This window comes from Anolis carolinensis, unplaced genomic scaffold, assembly GCF_035594765.1.
Source record: "Anolis carolinensis isolate JA03-04 unplaced genomic scaffold, rAnoCar3.1.pri scaffold_11, whole genome shotgun sequence".
Lineage (NCBI taxonomy): Eukaryota > Metazoa > Chordata > Lepidosauria > Squamata > Dactyloidae > Anolis > Anolis carolinensis.
In genome coordinates, this window is record NW_026943822.1 from 23,860,608 (window position 1) to 23,881,514 (window position 20,907).

At 40.7% G+C, this 20,907-nt stretch overlaps 1 protein-coding gene across 13 annotated transcripts in view; it reads left to right on the forward strand.

Annotated features, from left to right (window-relative positions):
- Window positions 1-20,907, forward strand: part of tjp1 (tight junction protein 1) — a 137,442-nt gene that overhangs the window by 67,298 nt on the left and 49,237 nt on the right. The window contains exon 1 of one of the 13 annotated variants that reach the window (XM_062963340.1): window positions 932-1,737. The exons of the other annotated variants lie outside the window; for them this stretch is intronic. The gene's annotated coding sequence lies outside the window, so the exon portion shown is untranslated. Of the gene's footprint in view, window positions 1-931; window positions 1,738-20,907 lie in introns of those variants that run through there. 13 annotated transcript variants of the gene reach the window in all.

A 20,907-nucleotide genomic window follows, 5' to 3' on the forward strand; every position in this document is an offset into this window, starting at 1 on the left:
AGGTATCCTTGACTTGGCCCACCATGTGGCCTGTTTCTGATTGGGGAGCGAATTCCGGATAAGGGATGCTCAGCTGATACCTGTCTCTGTGGTTGTGATAGGCATCTTTAGATATAATATACATGCTGGTCAACACAATTGCCATTGGGGTAGTTGTTCAGGTTTTACATCATTGTGTGTCTCCTCAAACCCCCTCCAATTTTTTAAAGAAATCTCCATGTTAATAGTGGAGTCTTGGATCTTTTCCTTACATATTGGTTTCATGTTTATGTCTTTTTTTGGCCCTTTTCTTATTTTTAAAAGAGGCCTGGTTCTTATGGATTCTGACAAACTTTGTACAACACCCACAGAATATATTTTAAATGATAAAAGGCAGAAACTTTATACCTAACAAGCTTAGGGGGTGGTTTGCAGGGACGACATTTGTTGGTTGAAACTAAATGAATTATTCAGTTCAGGCCTGATATATAATAGGCACCAACTGATCCATTCAACAGGTGTGTGTTTGTAAAGCAGATCTTTTGGAATGATGTGGAAGATGGACAAAACCGAGAATGTGGGTTGGTTTTAGCTTTGGGGGTTTTTTTTCTTTGTGGGGGTGCTCCAGGCTTTGTTTTGGCACACGGTTAAGGGTGAATTCAGACAACATGATTTCAAGCCGGTTCACGATAGCTGGATTCAGCAGGGTGTATTTCCTGAAAATAAATATGCCCAGAGTGCTATCCTCCTGGCTGAACCCTGGGCCTAATTGTTCAAGAAGTAAGCCCTTGCAGGTTTATTCCCTGGAAGTTGACAGCCGGCTGTGCAGTGATCCTGTTTACCTGGAAGCAAGCTGCATTGCTTTCAGTGAGGCTTGCTTCCCTATGTAGACTTTTGCAGTTTTGGCTTTCCAGCTTGTAAAATTGAAAAATTAAACGGGGTGGTAGCCGTGGCATGGAATCTGCCCTGTAATTTACCAGCCGCCCAGCTTTAAAATTGGATTTCTCTAGTGCTTTTAAAATAGACACTCTCTCCTCCTGCCGCTGGAAGAGTTTCAGTATCTGGAGGTTGCAGTTCAGTCTCCTAAAAGTTGCAACAGAGCATGTTTGCATTGAGAATGAACTCCCAGGTAATGTGTGTGTTGTTGTTTTGGTGTTTCACCCAGTGTGTGAATGGAAATAGTTTCCAGGCATGTGGAATGTGTGTGTGTGTGTATGTTTGGAACGAGGGGAGTACTTTTGGTACTCCCAAGGGACATGCCCTTTCTCAGGAATTTGACGTTTGGAATTCCTGAAACTGAAAGAACTGGTTTGGGAATTCCGGATGGACTGGCTTTCCCAGCAACTCCCTCTGAATCAGCTGCTGTTGGCTTTGTATTTTGGGTGGTGCTCTGAGCCGAAGAGAGGCTCCACCTGCTCCGTAGGCGTCGGATATAGGGGACAGGTGCATGCAGCGGGGTGCGTACTTCAACCTTCCTCCGCTTTGTCCTCTGTGTGTGCTTTCGCCCAGGGGCGGGCGCTCTCGTGTTCAACAAGTTCCTCCTTATGCATGAAACTTTCATAGGTACTTCATAGGAAACGGTTTTTCTGAAGAAACGGCGAAGGGGAGGATTCTTTTTCCTGGAATTATAATCCTGCCTTGGAGTGTTTGCTGTCCGGATTGTTTTGCCCCTGCTGCTGTGTAACATTGCTAGAAAGTCTGCGCGAAGTGGCCCCTCTCCGGTGAAACTGTGTAGTTTCGGTCTGATGTCATCTTTGGGTACGTACATACTGCCACCTGAGCTGGGTGCCTCTTGCTACTGCACTGATGCAGTGCTGTTGCTGCTTGGCACAGATCCTGGGCGCTAGAGAAGGTGCTGCTGCCTTTCCTGAAAAATACTTCTTCCCCAATAAATAGAGATTCTGATGCCTCTTCTTTTTCTTCTTCTTTATATACTTTATTGGGCTTGCAGTGAATGTGACACAAATGCTTACAAAAAAGAGAGCAGCAAAGTGTTCATGTGGTTTTTCTTGTTTCTTTCCTTTGGAATTATTTTACAATGTTCTCTCCTCCAGGAAGCATTGAAGTCACTTCTTACTCATTCTCTTAAATGTGTTCCTTTCACATTACCTTTCTATCTGAGATCAATAACCAAGATTTCTATTGGAAATCAGTGTGTTTGTTACCTTGGTGCACTAAGAGCAGGCTTGTGTGGGTTGAGGAGGGAATACGATAATAAGCATTTGAAAAAGTGATGTCTAGAAACTTGGAATACATCTTGGCAATCTCTAAGGATATTGGATTGCATGTTTTGGAATATATATTACATGTAAAATAACAATGGATGTTCTTCTTATTTGTTTTTTCCCCTTCTAGCCTTGCAACAGCAGGGAACGTAAGAGATTTTGTAACTGCCACATTTCCCTGTAAGAAGACTATGGAGACAGTAGTCTCTCTGGGACTTAGGGTTAGCCATTGTTCTCAAGGAAAGAATGTTCCAAGTGCTTCCTGTTTTTCATCCACAGATGAGAGAATTTGTTGTTGTTGCTAATGCTGTTGTGTTCCTTTGAGTAATTTCAAATGTACCACATCCCTAAGGCAAACCTGTTACGGCATTTCCTTGGCAAGAATTTCTTCATAGTGGGTTTGTCTTTGCTTTCCTTTGAGGCTGAGAGAATGTGACTCACCCGGTGGGTTTCCACAGGACTTTAAAAAACTCATACATAAAATAGAATTATGGATTTGAATTTCTGATTTGAATGTATTATCAGCTCTCCTCAGAATAACACATTTCCATTACTTTATATGCTGATGACTATACGTGAGGGCATAATGGAGAATATAACTTCAGAGCATTTATGATTTCAGAAGGTGTTCCTGACAGATTTTGATAGTATTGCCCGGTGTCCTTTATTATAAGGGAGGTGCCCTATTTGAGGATTGGAAAGCCTTTCCTTTTATATAGTCTGGACAGGATGCCATAAAATCATGTATTTTTAGGTATGAACCCTTCATGAAGGAAGAAGTGTGTGCATCATGTAATTACGAATGGGGATAATTGGTGCATTTTATAGAGAATCCTATGGCAAGGTTAATTGAAAACTTTCAGTTGAGATTTGGGTACAGCAGAAGCTTGTTAATACCGTCTTCCTGACTTTCAGCCTTGTAGGCCCTGACTTTTGGCTGTCCCTTGTTGCTGTTTTGAAAACCTGGCAGAACTCGTTGTTGGGGAGACTGAGTTTCGGTATATTCAGGCTAGCTGTGGTCAGACTGGCTTTGTTCAAGTGGAATGGTGTATTTTTACAACAGTTCTGTTGTGGTACCACACATCTAAAAACATTTTTTAAGTGTAAAAGTTTTCATGGTTAAGTCATGTTTTAGGGAAGGGGGTAAGCTAGTTCATCCGCTTCCTGCCCTCTCATATTTGAGTAATTTGGTGGAGAAACACTGTATAGGCTCAAGAAACCTTAAAAATTGATCACCCTGTTGCCTTTCCTCAGTAAGCAGCACCTTTGCAGATGTGTTAGTGCATAATGCACTGTCCCTAGGTCAGGTTCCTTACCATTGCAGGGAAAACTACTGACTTGGGTTAATTTTCTGATTACAATTTCCTTCTATGAGTGGTGTTTACCATGTGTTATTGCATGAAGAACTCTATTGGTTATGTTATAAAAAAAGACCTGGAGATGATACCACTTTGCAGAGGGAGTCAAGGCCCAGTTATTTTTATGCTTACATGGGAGGAGTTGAAGAATATCATTTGTTTGCTTTTTCTTATCTTCAGTTAGAAGTCTAAGCAATTGATTTTAGGGGTTTTTTTTGTGTCACTCAAGGAATATATCTGGCTCTTGCTGTCAGATACAGAAGTTTTATGTCTTTAATACAATGGACCCCTTGGTATCATTGGCGTTCCAAGTGTGTGTCCCCCCCAAAGGATAACAACATTTGTGGATGCTCAAGTCCCACTATATACAGTGGCATAGTAAAATCATAGCTAAATCAAGATTTGCTCTTTGGGTTTTTTGTGAACATCACCAATCTGTGAATGGTTGAATCTGTGGATATGGGGGACCATATTGTGCAAAGTGATCGTAACAGTGTATTTCAGCTGAATAGTCCTTTTGCTTGATAACGATTTCATTCTGCAGGTCATGTAATTGTGCAGTTCTTGAAATGTAGGTAACTAGAACAGGGAATAGGGGAGTGTAAAACCTGTAAACTCTGTGTGCCCCAATGAAGAGGATATTGTCTGGCCTACCTTCACTCGAAGAGCTACACATAAAACATTTTAACTTTTCCTACAGGGAATCCTTTCCCCACTCCCGTAGCCAGGCTTCATTTGCCTGACAGGTATCTGCCTCTAGGTTACAAGATTTTTTTCCTATGCCATCAGAATTAACATAGAGTGAAGACAGGCTCCTTATAATGTTTTGGAAATGTTGTGTGCCTTCATAATCTTTCAGAAATGTTCTCAAAAACCATCTAACTAAACCTCTGCATCTTGGTCTCTCTAGTGACTGAGGTGACTTCCTCTCTTTGCCTTGATGTAATTCGTATTGTCTAAAATCTTGCTAAGCCCATATGTGCAGTCAAAACTCCTGGTTTTCATATGTTTTTATTTCTGGTGACAGAAGCAAAGAGGAATAGCTGCTTTGTGTTCTCCATTATGGGATGTGGCACCTTTTAGGTCACAATTTCATATCCCATCTACTAGTATATCTGCAAAGTGGAGATATAGCCCTAGATTGTTGTTCAGGGTTTTGGCTGTAAAAGAAGGTGTAGGCGACAAACAGACCTGTATACCATTTTTTTCTGCAGTGGCCAGGAAGTGGTATGCGTGCATTGCAATCCCTTAGAAAGAAAATTGCTCAGCATGAGCCATTGTGGATGCTGCTGTCACAATGGGGAAACCTGCCCTGCTCTTTCTTGCCATTCCTGCTTTAGGTACATTCAGCCCCTGTATTTCTGTGTAAATACCTTTGAGTGATACGTTGAAATATGTCCAAAAACAAACAGAATGATCTCAAAAAGAGCATTGTTTTTGATGACTCGTGTGTGTGGTATTAGTTGATGAATTAATTGCACAACTCTGCATAGATTTATGCTCAACCAGTTTGTCTTTCTTGGGCAGAGTAGGAAAAGACAATACAGGTTTATTAACTGTGGGTTGACATGTCCTCCCAAAAGTTTATTTGAAAACTCCTACACACTTCCTCCTCTCATTTGGCAGAAATTTCTATAAGTGGAGAAAATGACATGTTTCTAATATATCAAATGAAGGGCAAGACTGAAATACCTGTTCTCTAGGGTGATGCTATGATAACTTCCAGTGGATCTAGAAAATTCCTAGAGAAGACAGATTTTGTTGGAAATCTAGTCCCACAAGTACAGGGTCTGTACTATATATCATTTTAAACTTATGTTTTATACTTATTATTCAAATACATGTTATGCCTTATATTTCATTTGAGAACCATTTTCCCCCTTTAAAAAGCAGAGAATCCTAGGGCGCCTTTCGGAGTGACACATTTTGTTTGGCATAGGCCTCTGTGGGCCATAGCCCACTTTCTCAGCCACAAATCCAATCAGCTTTGTCCATGAAAGCTTCCACTTCATAAAGAAGTGTGATTATTTCTATTTCATTAAAATATTTATATTCCACTCTACATCACCAGGTCTCAGGGCAGAATACCACAAAAACAAATTAATCGATTTTCAACAGCAAGGGCAGCATTTAAATGGACTAAAAGCATGCTAAATGATTTGACAAGTTAAAATAAAGAGAGCCAAAAACCAGTGGAAACAGTTTAATGCAAATCCGCACGTAGGCAAACTTGGATGAAATCAATTAGCCCCCAAAGCCTTCAATAAAAAGCCATGTTTTTTTATATACAATAATTGGTGACCTCAGGCTATAATATATAGGGAGAGTGTTCCAAAATCTTTTATTTTTAGCCTTCCAAGTGACAGGTTGAGCATCCTTGATTTGGACTTTTGAAATCTAAAACCTTCCAAAATCCAAAATCATCAACCTGAGTGGCTGAGATGGTGATACTTTTGATTCCTGATGGTTTGATGAAGCTTGGTTTCATGCACCAAAATATTAAAAATATTGTGTATAAAATTATCTTCAGGAGTCTAGAACGTTGCCTGGAACAAGAGTTATCATTATGGATCTGTAAACATTTCAAAATCTGAAGTCCCAATTATTTCTAGTCCCAAGTATTTCAAAAATAGGATGCTCAACCTGTACCTCAAGATTCTTCCTTGTCTTTGCTGCAACAAGTTAACTACACAACCACACCCTGGAAATGTCTTCCTTCCTTTCCTTTGCCACTTTTCTTCCCCACCTCAGAAACACCTCATTTCCTGTTAGAAAAATATCCTGAAAAATTGTCAGTGTCCTGAATCAGGGATGAACATAAGGACTTTTTTCAGTTGGTGTTTTCAGAAGGAATGTGTTGCTCTTTCCGTGTGAGAGTGATCTGCAACTAATCTACATCCAACAATTAAATTCTCTTTCTGCTAAGATCATAAACGTATCTCCAATACTGATATCCATTCACTGCTGATAATAAATAGTGGGGTGGAATAGTGTGGAAATACTGCATATTGAAAAAACATGCATCCTGCATTTCTACATAAAAGAAATGATCAATTCCCTGGAATAAAAATAACACCATGTCACATTCAACCAAAACAAGACTAAGCCATTTACCAAGAACAATATAGGTCTATTCAGCAATATTAACAACAGTATTGGGAAACCAGCCTGGAGAAATAACCTTTTGAAGGCAGGATATACATTTTACAATTTTAAAACTGTCAACTTCAAAAGTAAGCAGTTAAGTGTTTCAAAATATATAGGTTTTGATTGTCTTCTTCTTATTATTATTATCTACAACTAGACAGGTATGGAATATTAACTGTACACTCTGCTAATTAAAATGCTTTTTGTCATAAGCAGCATCTACTTCTGTGCACATAAAAATATGAAGCTGAAATCATGGAAATCAGGGTCTGGCCTTGGACCTCGTAAATTTGCTAAATTCTTCCTTAATAGCAAATCTCTGCTATTGTAATCCACTGTAAACACAATAATGATTACAGCTATAAGTTGCTGCACTAAAAGAAATATTAAACTGGTCAGATTCTTTTAAAATGTAGTGTAAAATGTAAAGTTTAGTAGGCCTTCCATTTTCCTGGGGGTTAGGGGCTCAGGAGCCCCACAAAAATGGAAAATCTGTGCATTGGCAAAATGCTACTTTAAAAAAGTAGGAAACCTCTCTGGGAATTGCTCTGGAAGATCTAGAGATTCCAAGGGAGTGTGTATTAATCAATTCTGTAAGTGATCAACTTCAGAAAGTTAGAATTGCAAATGTGGAGAGCCCAGTACTCAAATCTATAACCCAGTGAAATGGGACGATGCAATGCCCACTAGTTTAAAAAGAGTCACAAGGAGTCAGATTGTAATTATGTTGATTTTTCTGACTACTCCAACTCAATTTAAGCCTTTGGCTAACAATACAGCATTGTTGTGGTTGGGAGTCGAACTGTCCCTGTCTTTAAAGACATCTTAGCCACAGTGTTACTCCAGTGGAACCCAATTCTCAATGGACCATATTTATGGTTTTGTTGTCAATCATGTGACTGAGACCACACCATATTTAGTGTCTTCCAGATGGTTCACTATAACCTGAAACATGCAGAGAGCACCAGGGAGAATATGGGTGGCCTGCTTCCAAAAGTGCAAGCTTTCTTAGAAGGCCATCTTAAGAATGCTTATTCAGAAGAAAGCCTTCAGACTTTACATTTTGGGAAGGGAAAGAAGAAAGGAAACCTAGCAAATCTCTAGAAATATATACTTCTCCAGGAATTTTCTAGGTCCTCCAACAGGACTGTATGGTAACTTCCATTGGAAGTTCCACAAGGTTTGCTATTTTAGTCAATTGTTATGGGTTTTGTTGTATTTTTATAGTGTTATACAGTGTTTTCAGTGTTTTATTGTATAATGTTTTATGCTGATTTTATATTGGCAACCACCCTGAGTCCCTTTTGGGAGAGAGGGCGGTAAACAAATAAACTTTTACTTACTTACTTATCCATGGTTCCCTGTTTCTACAGTAAGTTCAGAAACATATCCCCTCTTGATATGGAGGTCATACTATATTTACCACCTGAAATTGCTTTCAACCCCACAACATGGTGGCAAGTGTGAATATTTCAATTAATCACCTTGATTAGCATTGAAAAGCCTTGTAGTTTCAACGCCTAGCTGATTCCTGCCTGGGTGAATCCTTTGTTGGGTGGTGTTAGCTGGCCCTGATTGTTTCCTGTCTGTAATGCCCCCATTTTCAGAGTGTTGTTCTTTATTTACTGTCCTGATTTTTGAGTTTTTAAAATACTGGTAGCCAGATTTTGTTCATTTTCATGATTTCCTCCTTTTTGTTGAAATTGACCACATACTTGTGGATTTCAATGGCTTCTCTGTGTTGTCTGACACGGTGGCTGTGAGAGTGGTCCGTTCTATCATAATTTCTCTGAAAGTTAACTTTGGGCTGACACTAAAATACATTATTAACTCCTCTTCCAAACTTGTAACACAACCAGCATTTGGAAAGGTGGAGAGAAAAAATCAACAGAGCTCTAGCAACAATACTCCTGAAGTGCAGCACAATGTGCTTTCTGCAAACTCCACTGACTCACACATTTATTTTACCCATCATATGACTGGCTGTGCCGACATTCCAGCGGGTCACATGGGCAGCCCAAGCCAGCCGGAGACAATGGGTGGCAGTCCCAGGCCAGCCCCCTCCCCCTCCCTCCCTCCGCAATAGAAACGCTGGGTGTGCTCACATTCCTTGTAGGTTATCATCTGTGCAGGATAGGAGAAGCTGAAACAGTTCCCCAAAGCTGCAACACTGCAGAGCCTCACCTGGGAGAAAGCCTCGCAGAGCTGAATGGGGCTTGTTATAGCAAATTTCTACATGGAACACCTTGAAAAACAAACCCTGGAAACAGCACTAAAAAATCCCACTATATGGTTCAGATTTGAGTATGGCACCTTCACCGTTTGGAGCCATGGAGAACAAGAACTAAACAAATTCCTGGACCACCTCAACAGCATCCACTCAAACATCCACTTCACCATGGAAAAAGAAAATGAAGGAAAACTGCCATTTCTAGATGTCCTAGTCATCCGCAAACCCAATCAACTATTGGGCCACACAGTTTACAGAAAATCTGCACACACTGATAGATACTTACATAAAAACTCCAACCATCACCCAACTCAAAAAAGAGGCACAATTAAATCCCTGGCAGACTGTGCAAAAATAATCTGTGAACCCCACCTCCTCCAAGGTGAACTGAACCACCTAAACGGGGCTCTACAGGCCAATGGAGACTCCACCACAGACATCAGAAGAGCTGCAAGGCCAAGAACAAGCCAGGAGAGTAAGGATCAACCCAGAGGAAAAGTGTTCTTCCTCCCTATCCAAACTCAGTTTTCTGGGATAATATGGAGTAGGTCAGAGTGCTGTATGTCCAGGAGCCCTTGGAAGGAGATTGGGGGGGGGGGGGGTGAGGAGAGGTCTTTTAATCACCAATTTGGGCAAAGTTACGCAGAACCTTGTGTTCCTTTCCCTAGGTGGTGTTCATTTTTTCACCATACTCTTGGAAATATCATAAATGTGCATGTTTCTTCCAGCTTAAAGAAAACTTGATAACGGAAAGTCCTCCAAGGCTTGTGAGTTCAGGTGTGTGTATGACTCCCTTTGCCCCCATTGTCCCTTCCTCCAGGTCTTCCCATCTGTTCTGCTTCATCAGAGTTAATTCTTTGGATGGTCTTCCCTCTTTGGCCACCCTTTCCCCTCCTGTGACCTTTTCCACAGCCTGCAGTGCTGTAACGACAGATCTAAACAGATCTTGCTTCCACCTTAGCAGCACTGCGGGATTGCAGCTCTTTCCCTCTCCTCAGCATCCCGGGGAGGAATTGCCCTTCCCCAAATTTGGCATCCTTCTTGCAGAAGAGGCCAGTGCTGCTTTAGAGCAGGCTTTCTACAAGGCAGTGTTAAGAATACTTTAGTTTTCTCCCTGGTCTGGCTCTTCTTATCAGGGAACCAAAACAGTGTAAAGTTTCCTCGAACAAAACCTTGAACAGGGCTAACTTGTCTCCAGTGCCTATTTTTCCATGGTCAAAAGGACAATGGGAAACAGTTGCAAACACCACAACTGAAGGTTATATCCTCTTCTGCTGGGGCCAGGGAAAGATATATGCAGGATGTTGTTCTTCCTGAGAACAGCCCAGCTATGTCTTGCCTCTGAAATATTTGGATACAATATTCTGAGAAACGTACACAGAATAGAGCAAACACCATTTTGCTTAGCAAACAGCAGGCTGCCTGTATATAGCCAAAGGCTTCATCTAGTTGGCTAAGACCCTTTTTGCCTTCTTATTCTTCTGGATAGTTAAGTGCTTGCAGGTAAATTGTTGCAAAGTTAATAAAGATAAGTAGAGCTTTTGGGAAGCTTTGATCACTTGGACATAATTTGCTACCCTCTTCCCAATGCCTTTAGACTAAAACTCCCATTACCCATGGAGTGGTAGGATTTGTAGTCAAACACCATCTGGTACTGGGGTTTTGTGTGCGAGATCCTGCTGAGGCCTTGTCTAAAATGAAGTGCATTCAAAGGCTTGTTTGTTGTCTTAGTCTTTTCCTTGAGCACTTGTCTAGTCAGGTAGCCCTTATGATTTACTTGACACGTGCATTACAGTGTGACCTCCTTATCCACAGATTTGAAATCTATGGTTTCATTTACTTACGCTCCAGGAAACATTGCTCCCACAACTGTTTGGGTGTTGCCAGTATGGTTGTATAGGATGTTTCCAGCTCCAATATAACCAAAATATTGTATAGGGTTTGCTAGTATCCATGGTTTCAGGGGTCTTAGAACATGTCCCCTGGGAGACAAGGATTTTACTATTTATGATTTTATTGCTTGATGTGTGTTGTGTTCTGAGGGTTTTTACTATGAACATTGTGGACTGCTTTTTGATTTTGGGAGCAAGTGTGACAGAAATGTTTAATAATCACAGTGTGGGATCCATTGATTCTGCTGTGAAAAAATAACATTAAAATAGTTCTTTTCAAAGCTTCTCATATAATTGAAAAGTCCATCTTGAACAATAGGAAGACTGCCTGAATTGGTTTTCTTAAAGAGACTTTGGGAAACAATTGCTAAAGAAGTCTGTTTTTAGTGGTGATGCAAAATTCTCTTAAACAGCCTGGTTTGCAACCTATTTTCAAACAAGTATGAATTGAGCCTTGTCACTAGCCCAGCTAAGAAGAGTAACCTACACTCCTGAGAGTGGGAGGCCAGTTCATTCACTTTGTTCTTTTAGGGCACAAAGGAAATGCCAATCGGCTGATCTGATTGCTTGCTGATACTTTGCATGGAGTTGTGTGTTTTATTTCGCTACAGACATGATGTGTGTGTGTGTTGAGGGAAAATGTTGACCTAGGATTTTTTTTTTTAGAGGCTTGGTTTCGTAACACAATGCCTTGTGTTAGTTTTGTTCCGGTAGAGTTACAGGGACTCTATTTTCAGACATTTTCTTCTGTGAGCAGTGTCTGAGCTTTTGACATTTCATTAAAAATACTTTGAAGAACCCAAAATGGTGTCGATAGTTTTGGTAAGTTATTGAGGAATTTCTGACATCAAGGAAGGTTGTTTTGCCATAGTGGGGCCTGTATTTCCCTGTTGTGGTGTGTCTTCAAGATATTTCTAACTTATAGTGAAATTTTCTGGGAATGGAAGTGGGACACGGACTTGATATGTTTGCTCTTTGGATGGTTCCAAGTAGCTTGGGTTTTCCAGCCAGAGCATCATTTTGGAGCACTCAGCTAATGAGCCCGGCTTCTAAGACTGTGCACAGCTGGCCCTCCCTTCAGTGAAACAGACAGCCAGCATCACATGGACTGAATGGCGAGGACTTGCTAGCTTTGGGGCCAGTTGCCAAGGGTTGGCTTCCTGGGTCCGGAAGGCCCCTTTGTGCTTCACCAAGTGAGGCTGGTGGCAAGGGAAATATGCAGCACCGAAGGCTGTTTTGTTGGCCACGTAAATTCAGTGGCTAAATATGGGGACTTGAAGTCTGTCCTTGAGCAACTGCAATGGGCTATTGGGAACTAGAGCTTAATTAACCAAATGTGATTAATTGTTAAGGGTAGCGAGATTCCCTTTGTTAGAAAGTTCTGATGTAATTGCTGATGGAGGTTGTGGGATTTGAGAGGTTTAAGGCATTAACTCTCTTGACGATGATTTCATGGAATACCGGATTATAAATCACGACGAAAAAATGCAACCAAGCTACAAACATGAAATAAATTATGGAGCGGAGGGGGGGCAATTGGGTGGCACAGTTGCACCTAGGTCGTTTTTTAGTGCAAAGTATCCATTTTGACTTAAGAGGCCCAAGTGAGAATTGAACAAATCTTGGTCCATATGGTGGAAAAGCTTCTGGCCCTTTCCTGATTTTCCTATCAGGCAGTTTTCAAATGTTCTTGGAGGCTGGGCATTCTCCTATGTTGCATCTGCATATTAACGAGCTCATTTTAACTGGAAAACAATGGCCTCTTGTTTGCTTCCACTCACAGGAGATTGAATGTTGCTATTAGATCAAAGAGCTGTTTCTCTTAATAAGTCGTGGTTTTCACTGGCTGGGGACTATTTTGGTTGTGTTTTTTCTTGAACTGCCATTTTCAGTTTCCTTAGAGGGTGCAGGAATGATGTCAAAGTGAACAAAAATTTCACCAGAGTGGCATTGTGACCATTGAGCATCTGTGGGGGGCAAAAACGATACCCCACTTGCAGCTAGAACCTGTTCAGGCTCATTTTTACTCTGTTCTTGTGTCCAACAAGCCAAAGACTTTAACCCAGGATGTTGGGAAGGGAAGCGGGCATGGTTTGATGTTCTTTCTCTGTAAGTCAGGAAGGCTTCCGGCTTGTATCGCTTGCAGGAGCCTGGGGACAGAGATAAGATAGAGCACCCGATGCCCCTGAGAGTGCTGTTTTCTTACTGGCTCGGCTTCTGTTTTCCTTCTGACAGCTGTCTGTTGCATCTTGAGTTTCAGAACTAATGCATGCCCCTGGCCATTTAGAGGGCTTGTTAACTTTTGATGTATTTTTTGAAAAGAAAACTAAACTATACACTATGAAAATTGCCTGAGTAAGAGAAGAGGTGCTCATAGAAGTATGCTAGCCCTTAACCATGACTTTGCTGATGGATCCTCATCACTCTCCCCAATTCTTCTCTGGCTATAAATAAAGGATTTGGTAGTGGTAATTGCATAGCGTTTGTCACGAACGTGAAACCTGACTAATTGTATGTATTTATTAATTAAAATACTTGTACGCTGTGCTAGAGGAACCTCTAGGTCCTCCAGCACAACTATGGTCAACGTCTGTTGATCTAAAACTTTTGTTACAGTCCTAGAGATTTTTTAGAAAGGACAGTGTTATTAAAAATGTGTAAAAAAATGTGTAACTCCAGCCATATATATATACTGTACATGCTTTGGATAGCATAGAGAAGGGTTAATACCCTTGTAAAGTTTCCTTTGCTGTTTGTGCCCCTTTTCAGAAGTCTTCACCTTACTTTCTGTCCCTGTGATAATTGGATGTTGAAAAATGTGGCTTGTTGTGGAAAGAAAGATTGATGGGAAAGCTTCAGCAGAGACCCCTTTCCCTTGATAATAACTTTTTCAGGAGTGAATTTTCCTTCCTAGCAGTCAACTTCTCTCATTTCCTGTTGTCTCACCTGCGTTCTTAACTATGAGGTGTTTGTTAATTGGATGTTTGTAACATGGGGACTGCGTATAACTGATAATGAACCCTGTAGAGTTTTGGGCATCATTCCGTCTTGTTGAGAACTTGCTGCTGGGGTTTGTAGTGATGCATTTTTTAATGACAGAGCCTGAAAATGTATAGTGAAATCCTTTGTGTCTCCCTCTACTCATCCCATTCAGTTCAAGGTGGCTTTCTCCCAGGTAAAGTGAATATAGAATTACTGCCTTTGGTTTTGGTTAAAAAGGCTTTGTTTGCCTCAAAGTGCAAGGCATGTCTGAATAGTCAAAATGCCCTTTTTTGTGGCTGTCCTAGTAAAAGGGCTGTTTTGAGATATTGGAAGAGCTGAGTTATTAGGCATTTGCATGTGTATGTAATAGAGGTTCATGCTGGGGCTGAAATTGAACACTTCAGCTATAAATTATAATAATCAAATCTTCTCAATTGAATTTGGGAGGGTGGAGAGAAATCCTTTCTTGCGTTTGTTGTGATCTTTTCCAACATAATCCAACTCCATCTGTTGATATTTACAGAATGCAGACAGATTTTGTTTTCAAGCAGTAATAGATATTTGGGGCAGCAGTAATAGACTTTATTTATCTCAGGGACCAACTGATTTTAGTAGGATTTGCCAGTGACTGGCTGGTAAATCAGTCCTGATTAAAGCATATGGGACTCTGGGGCTAGAAGGGGAAAAGCCAGTCTAAAGTATAAATTTTCCTACACTGGGAATGTTTAAGATTGTTTAGGTTTGGTTCCTTGATTTAAAGCTTAAATGTCGGGGAGTTCCTCTTATCCCACTTCCTAAGGAAATGATCTAATGAGCTCTTTGACTTCTTGCAGTGTATGTTTTCGGCCTGGATGGTGGTTTCTTTTGCTGGTGGATAGGGCATCATCTCAGATTGTTTGTAGAAATGATAATGTTCTTGCAAACTAGTTGGAAACGTGATGCGGCAGGCCACCACTTTCTACCTGTTGGTTCCAGGCATTGCAGGAGAAATAATGTTGTCTGTCTCCCAAAATATGATATTCAGTCACTCGTGGAATAGGTTTCCCTATAGTCTGCCTTCTCTGAAAGAGCTTTGATGCATAATCTGGAGCCAAGATCAACTTTGACTGTAAGCCGCACCCCATTGCATAGCCAATAACAGCATTGTGGTTTTTGTCCACAGAAAACACAGGAAAATTTCAATTGAGATAGTAACTGCTTAATCTGTTAAATTGGCATATCTTGTATACAAGTAATATAATACTTTGGGGGTGAAAATCATACTTTAAATCTACAAGGTATGAACATATTGCACGGTCACTGATTTATAGCATAAGCAATAACTTTTTCAGGCTCTGAAATGTTGTAAGTGCTTTTGTAAAAGGCATGTAACTAGGATGTGGTGTATGCAGAGAAAAATGCTGCTGGATATTGTTAATCCGTGCCAGTGCTGTAGTCCCGTGTTTCAGGTATGGCTTGCTCTGCTCCCGCAGGACCTGAGAATATATGTCTTGGGGAATTTGGTGTAATTAAACCCTCTGGAAATTGACTATTTCAGAATTGCAGCAATTGCTGAATTTGCCTCCCTTGGGCTGTGGATGCTGTGTGCTATAAAACTAAGAATTATAGGAACAAATAAATGTCGTGTAGTGGCTGTGCTCTTGGTTGCCAGCATGGTTGTATTTGTATATTATTTCTGTGTAGCTTAGCAGTTATGTTTGGTGCTGAAAATGTAGGCTGTGTTTGCAATTTTTGTGGGGGTTGGGGAATTTTGTAAAATCCCTTTCAAATATTATGGGCATGCTGAAAAATTGAATTCCACTGTCAAGCCCCCAAAGACCAACCCTTTCTCACCAACAGCAAATATTGTTTCAATGCACGTGTTCATAGATAGAATTGACTTCTGCAAAATGTAGTCAGGGGCACCAGTCTGGACACTCTCAAAAGAGAATTCGACAAATTCATGGAGCACTTGACTCTTGGTGACTACCAGTCAAGATAGCCATGTATAATGTCCACTGTGAGAGAAAGTTTGACTCTCCATATCGGCTAGTAGGCGAGTACAAGCAAGACTATGCCATTACTCTCATGTTTTGCATTGGCAGCTGTTGACAGATTCCTGGGTTTGATCTGGTTAGGGCTTCTCTTATCTTCTCATAAGCCTGACCAATCACCATTTTATTGGCAAAGACATGGTGGAGAGGGCTGTGCCGTTTGTACGTTTTATAGTCCTTTTTATTGATTCCCTTCAGGGATGATGTTGTTTGGTTAGTGTTCTGTGTCTTATGATCATTCAGTGCTGTTTCATATAAATACTGTTGCTTCCGGCTAGATCAGTGTTGACTGTACAAACCCTCAGTGTCATTCCAGAGGTTTGGATATGGAGTTTTCTAGGAGTCCTTGGATATTATTGGAGTATTTGCAACTACACCATAAGATACCATGGGAGATGTGACCCAAATCTAAACATGAAATGTATTTATCTTTCATAGAAAACTAATGCGCCTAGCCTGAACCAATATTTTAGTAGCTTTATGCATGAAACAAAATGTGCATACATTGAACCATCAGAAATCAAAGGTGTCACTCTCTCATCCATCCATGTGTACCTTTTTGGATTTTCGAATGTTTTGGAATTCTGGATAGGAAAGATCAGCCTCTATTTAGCGGTCGTTAGGCCGGAAGATATATACATTTTTAAAAATTAAATTGAGGTTAAAGCTGAAGCATATTGACATGGCTATAGTTCTGAAATGCTGGGGGAAAGTGAGGGCTGGATTTAGCAGAATTCTCTTGCCTACCGAGACCTTATTGTGTTTGGTACCAACTTACTTTGGAGGTAAAATGTGGTTCTTTAATTACACTCTGCAGAAGTGATAAACCAAGGTAAACTTGGGCAATTATTGAAATGCCGGCAGCACTGGGCCCTGGAGAGCAGTGCGAGAGAGAGCTCCCAACGTGCAGCGAAAGCTATTACTTTATGGCAGAGCATTGGCCCATCACCGGCTGATTAACTCTCTGAAAGCTTTTATGTTAGCTGCCTTTTAAAAAAAGCTAGTGGTAGTGGATGATGTGGACGTTCATCCGGAGACTGTAAACATACTTGGCTGGGGTTTTATTATTCACTCCTCCCCCACCCCCACACTTTAATTTTCCATCCAAAGCCACATTACTCCTTCTTGTTTACAATTATCACTGTTCTTTTGGAAACCTGTTTGTGCAGAGGGAGCTTTCAAAACATGTTTGTGACTTTAAAAAAAAACCTCTGTCTTTCCCAAATTTTAATCCAGAATTCTCCAAAAGCGTCCACATGGATTGCGATTGTTTTGTGATTTTACGCAAATGTATATTCACAGTTATGGCAAATATTGTGCATGAAATTAACACTTTCAGGCCATGTGTATAAGGTGTCTATGAAATACATTCCTATAAATATAATCAAAATGCAAATGAATTTCTAAGTAAAATGATTAGCATAGGATCCTGGGTGACCTGTTTCTTTTCTCAAGAACCCAGTATGATGAAATGATAAGAGCTGACATGGTTTAAAGATTTGACTCGAGTTTTTCATGGAATTTTAAACTAACCTGTTTGCTTTGGAATAACAAGTTGACTCTAATTAGACACTGCAGCTCTTAACCAGAGGTATTTCTGTGATTTTTGATCCCTACAGGCAAAATTAATTGCCTTCGTTGGCAAGTTCTCAAAATTTCCCTGAGTAAAGAAGTGGAACCCAGCGAAATCAGCTGCTAGTAGATGGATCTGCTGGAAGCATTTTCTGTATTCATTCCACATCTGGAGGCAGGGCCATGACAGCAGGATCATACTGAGTAAACCCAGGGCCTAAATACCCTATTGGAACCATTTGATCTTGGAAGCTAAGCGGGTCAGCTCTGGTTAGGACTTGGATGAGAGACTGCCAGGGAATGCAAGCTCTGTTAAAAGTGATGAAATTGCCACATATGTTATGGGATTATGAGATCGGACTGATAACCATTTAGAAGAAACTTGGGCTTCCTCTAGGAAGTTATCTATTTCAAGGTGGCAGGAATAATCCATACGCAATACAAGCCCAATTTCCTTTATTTGGAGCTCTGAAATACTGCAGAATCAGGAATTGTACACATGGGTGGCAGTGATAGTAATCTGTTTGCTTTCTGGTGGCTTAATATACACATTGGAGGCTGTGATCCTGCATCCAGTTACCTAGCAGGAAGTCTTTTGAATTCTCTTCCAAGTTAGACATGAAGTAAACCGTGTTGAACGCAAGCAAACCATGTGGGGAGGGGTTTGGGTTGTTGATGTGCGAGAAAGGAGAGGAGCGTGGGGCTGGAGTCGGCTCTGGCTTTGTAAACAGCGCTTTCTTTGTGTGGAGCCACAGTTTTGTCTGGACCAGGCCACACTTCATGTTCATACAGCTTTCAACTTCGGACAAGTCTCGTGAAGCACGTGACTAGCAGAAGCTTTGGCATTTCTTCAGTTTATTTGAAATGGTAGATATTTCTATATACAGTTGTCCTTCTGTATCACAGATTCTGTACCCAAGGATTCCATCATCCATTGAACGCTTGAAAATATTTTTAAATTATCGAAAAGCAAACCTTGATTTTACCTTTTTATTCAGGGGACACTATTATACTGTAACGAGACCATTGCATATAATAGAACTTGAGCATCTATGGATTTTAGTACCCACTGAGGTTCCTAGAACCAAATCCTATCAGAGACCAATGACCCACTGTATATTCATTTTAAAATGATTTTTGCACTGCAGATCTAGTTTGTATTTACAGCTCAAAGCCAGTAATAGGAGAAATGCTGGTAATTGTCCCTTCCACCTTCTTACAAGTGATGTGGCATTGTGTGTGTGTCTGGTGTTTTTCTTTTTTTCTTTTTTTTGGGGGGGGGGTGGTGGTTCTGAAGCTAGTAATGAGCTTCCTGGAGTAAGAAGCTGATGTATTTAAAATGGGTTTTGCTGCTTGGCTCAGCCCCATGCAGTGACAGGGTGCTGGCATGCAGATTTAATCTTGCGAGGAAAGGAATGTGGGGCCAAAGTCGTTTTGCTGCAGCAGGTGCAGGAAAAGGCTAAGGGAATGCAGTCAAAGCGCACATCCAGATTGTCCACTGTGGCATTTGCTTCTCAAATTAGAAGAGGGGGGATCTTGGGAGTTAATTTTGGAAGAAGGGATTAATGGCTGATGCGGCCTCCATGGCAACAAAGGCGGGCAAACTGTTTGTGTACAGCAACATGTTGGAAATACAGCCAGGTTCTTCCTGGGTGCAAGAGTGTGGATGTGTCTTCCAGCCTCAGCCTCTTAGACAGACCTTCAGGATCCCTTTAATAGTGAAATATAATCTGCCGCACCGAGATGTCTTGGGGCTATTTTTAAAATTCTGTACTGTACTGTACTGTATGCTGAAGTTTAAAAAACTGGCACTGTAGCATTGAACACAAATTGCTTTTCTGAGTCCAGGGTTTAGAGGATTAAAATTTAGAGCAAGGGAAAAAAAACTTGCAAGGCAAGATGAGCGGCTGTTCCTGCCGGTTGCAGAGGTGGAGGCACTGTAATACTTACATCACTAAATTTTATGGGATCCCCATTAATGCTGTTAGATAACCCTCTTGCCTGCCAAAGCAGGGGGTGAGAAAAAAATATGTAGATTCCTTTAAACTCCCAAGAGTTTAAAATGATACTCAGTGCAGAATAGCTCCCATATCCACAGAGGGATATTGCATGGATACTTGGAACCATGGATGATAGATAATCCTCTTGAAATGAAGGACTTCTGGACCAGGAATATTATAGAGTTGCACTGAAGGACATAGAAAATACCTAGAGTGGCCATATTTTGTCAGATGTGGGTTGGTGATACTGCAAATACAAGTTTCTTGGATACTGGGTTGTACTGAATTCACAACCCCATTGAATCTCCCAGTACTTTATTTAGTTGTCTCAGATCTCTTTATTTATAGACATTGAATATGACTCTCACCTCATCATTCTTCTGAAAAGTATGTAGACCATTCTATGAACATAGGAACAAGTTTTTGACTGAACAGGTTATTGGTCTCTCAGACTAAGAGGAAAGCTACAGTTCCCACCAACCCTAGCCACTGTACTGTTTGTGGTGTACTGTTTGAGTCGCAATACATCAAAATTAGAGGGTCCCGCCAATCTGGATACTGTCTGCATTGCATGACAGTGGTTTTCGTTTGGCTTTGACATCAAAAATGTTTCCATCCCACATAAGGATGGCTACGGATTGAGCCTAGAACCTAAATCGCTCTGTTTATCCCGTTTCTCATTTGAAATGAGTTCCCAGAAGTGACCGGGATTCAACGCCCCTCTCAGCATAGAAGCCTACTGGGAGACCTTGGGCAATTCACACACACTCCGTTCCAGAAATACCTGTGACAGGTAGCCTTGGGATCACGGAAAACACCTTACACCCAAAGGTACCTCAACCCATTCTTAGTACAAGACATTACAGAATGATGCAGCGACTGTGGATGTATATTGAGCTAATGTTTGTTTGATGGCAAAGCAAGATATAATGCCCTATTTCTTGGAGGATATTACTGGGAAAGTTTGTATTTAGTGCAGCTTTTGTGAAGATGGCCACCCCGCCTGCCCCCAATCTCTGCCAGTCCATCCAAATAAAGGTAAAAAGACTGATTATTCAGAATCTCTTGTAACTTGGCTGCTCCTGCCATGGTATTTAGTTCTGTAATGCTAACAGAATGAATTACGCTCTTTACGTACTTAACTTGATTAAGGTGGCTTCAGAAAGTTAAAATGAACTCATTCCAACCTCCTAGCTAATTAATTACGCAGGGTTTTTTTTTTTTTAAAAAAAGAAAGAAACACAGATCCCAGAGTATTTTCCAAAAAGAGAATCTCATATTATTGCAAAATTACAGTAAAAGATAAAGACTGTGAATTCAATTTTCAATACTAAAAAAGTACATGGATGTAGGTATTGGCCTGGAAATAAAAGATCCTATGTGGAAGGGAGATTTTTTTCCCAATCATATTTATATATTTTAGGCAAAACATCCCATGTTTATAGGAAACACATTTGACTTTAATTCAGAGAATTCAGGTTCACTTACC